Here is a 2984-nt window from a genome sequence, read left to right on the forward strand (position 1 = left end):
ACAAAAAGTGTCAACTGTTTCATGCATTAAAATTCCTGACGACTCACATTCTGATTGTTAGTACTTATTGTTTTTGTTTTTTGTTTACGTGAAAAATGTCAAATAATATGCTGCTGATGCTGCTATTGCAAGAAGCTGGGCGGCTGAGCTGTAAGAAAGAAGAAATGAGGAAATTGTCAGGTTTCATAAGCACAAAAATGCGTTGTACGTGTGGATAAATGTATAATAAAAAGTAGAAATTTTCCAACTGTTTAGTTGACAATAGCGATGGCAACAACAACAACTAACACCGCTGACAATGGCAACGAACATGAGTAGCAGCCGGCAACAAGGACACTGTCAACGACAATCCGTCAGCTTGTCTATCAACGCTATATGCTAGTCGGTCGTTCGGTTGGTCGACTGGTCGTGGCGCCCGACGAAGAGGTGAGTCAGTTGCGCAATGGCGTCTTCGCTTCAAGATCGGAGATGAAAACTTTTCGAAACTATTTGCAATATTATGGCAGTAATTCGAAAAACAACAACAATAATAACAATATGAAAAAGTAATAACAACAACAAATATTTACAACAATAACAAACAATTTACAACATTGAAAAAAAATAATAACTAAAATTACAACAACAAGAAATAACAAATATTTACAACAACAATAACAATTCACAAAAACATCATGAAAAATAATAACAACAACAACAAAAATTACAAAAAAATACAACAGCAAAAAAAGTAATAAGTTATAAAGACAATGTTAAAAAACAATAACAACAAAGTATCAACAGCAACAACAACAAAAACTGAATATAACTAACAACAACGGCAACAAAAAGAAAGAGCAAAAATCTTAAAAAGTCTCAATTCGCAGACAAAGAAAATCGCCGTTACAGCAGCCGCCATCGCCACCGTCACCTTCGCCGCTCTGACCGCGCCGCCGTCGCTGTCAGTTTGACTTTTCACTGGAATTAATAGGAAATGCATTTTTCATGCTGTCACTTTAATAAATTGCGAAGCAAGTGAGTGAAATATTAACATAATTAAAATCAAAGAATACAACAAATCATACGCGTACACACACACACTCATGCTCATATACACATACACATCCATACTACATACATATGGACATATGTACGTGCCCACGTTTAGTAAGCGTTTATCTGTGGGGCCTGCCTTACCGCGTTCGAAAAGTCTCGACTCTCGCCGTTGATACCGACGCCGACGTCGACGTTGGGCGATAAGCCTCTCAACTAATAGTTTCTTAATTTTTTTGCGTATTAAAATTGAATTAATTAAAAGTCTGTCGCGCAAAAGTAATAAACAATCGAAATAATCGCATGACAATAACAAAAGCCATATGTACAGTTGTACCGTTGCTTGCGCTAACGTGTCAAAATCCAGCAGCTGCAATTATTTACATCATCTTCTTCTTCTTCTTTCTACTATTATTGTTATTGGTACTTATTTGATTTTATGCGCAGATTTCTGAGTTATTAAAAAAATTAGTTTTAGAAAAAATTGTAAAAATATTTTCTATTGAATTAGAAGAGTTAAAATAAAATCTTTACATTGGATCTATAAGTACGTACTTTTTCAAAATATTTCTTATATGAAGCTATAACCTTGCCCCAACTTCCTGTCAATTTATGGATTTCAGGCCAAGTGAACTCCGCCTGAATCAAGCAAGAGGTAAAGTCTTGGCTATAAGGCGGATGAGGCAAACTTCCGCTGTTTTGCAAATATTTTCGCTCAGCTAGAGCCTGAACTTCCCACGAAGTACTTTGACTTTCAGCTCAGGCTCTCTTCCTATGGTTGAAAGTCACACTTTTGCATGAGAAAGACGCACAAGAACAGTAGCTCTCCAACGCTTTATCAGAATACTAAACAAGCTATAAAGTCTTTAATAATAGTATGTGTTGAATTCATAGAGGACTTCAAAAATAAATTAAATATTATGGTGGTTCCAAAATGTACAAAGAGTAGTTTTACAACATATTTGAAAACCATTAAGCTATACATACTATAAAGAAAAAGTTTGGTCTTGATGAAATACGGTGGATCGGTGGAGGTTTAAGGATTGACATTCTATAAGGATACGGGTGATTGTTAAAGGAGATGAGTTGCAGAAATGGCACGTTGGCTGTGACTCCTTCTTCATCAAGTGAATATATTTAAGACGGGTGTGCCCAAGGCATAGTCTTATAAAAGATTTGTTCATTACAGCTGTGGTATTGGTTGGAAGGCTTATTGCGTGTTTGTCTGAATTTATGTTTCCGTAATGACCAATTTCTTTGCTCCATTCGCATTGAACTTTTTTGTGAAGGTCTTGTAATATCTCACTTTTGATTCGTTTTTTCGGGAATGAAATAAATAGCTGAAGAGGAGATGGTGAAGCCGTTTTGGTCGTTTTGGCTGCTTTATCTGCTAGCTCGTTTCTTTTTATATCAACATGACCTGAGATCCACATGAGCCTAATTCTTTTTTTAAGTTTATTAAGGAAGTCCCAATGGTTGATATATCTTTTGATTGGTTGTTAAGGTTATGCACTCCATGCAGTATTGCTTTGCTGTCTGTGCAGATAATAAACGTATTGCTTTTTTTGATGGGTGGCGAATTGTAACGCGCTTAGGACAGTTTGAACTTCAGCCTCGTAAGGTGACGTTTGATCTTGTAAAATTCCGTTTGCTATCAGATCACCATTTTCATAGACTACTGCAAAAGATTTTCCATTATTATTTGTTGACCCACAGCAAGAAATAGAAATTTCCAGTGGTTGTTTTTTAATGGAGCGGCCGCCTATAGGAATGCTTGTTTATAGATAAGTGGGCTAGTTGAGTCTTTAGGGTATACAGAAAACGTGTTGATAAATGATTCGGAACATAGCAACCAAGGGGGACTGATGCGTTTACTATGAGTTTTTTGACTACACATTTCTGTGTTTGTTTGATCTATATGGAACATCTCCACAAGACCTGATTTTATAGAT

The sequence above is a fragment of the Bactrocera tryoni genome, chromosome 3 (genome assembly GCF_016617805.1).
Source record: "Bactrocera tryoni isolate S06 chromosome 3, CSIRO_BtryS06_freeze2, whole genome shotgun sequence".
Classification (NCBI taxonomy): Eukaryota; Metazoa; Arthropoda; class Insecta; order Diptera; family Tephritidae; genus Bactrocera; species Bactrocera tryoni.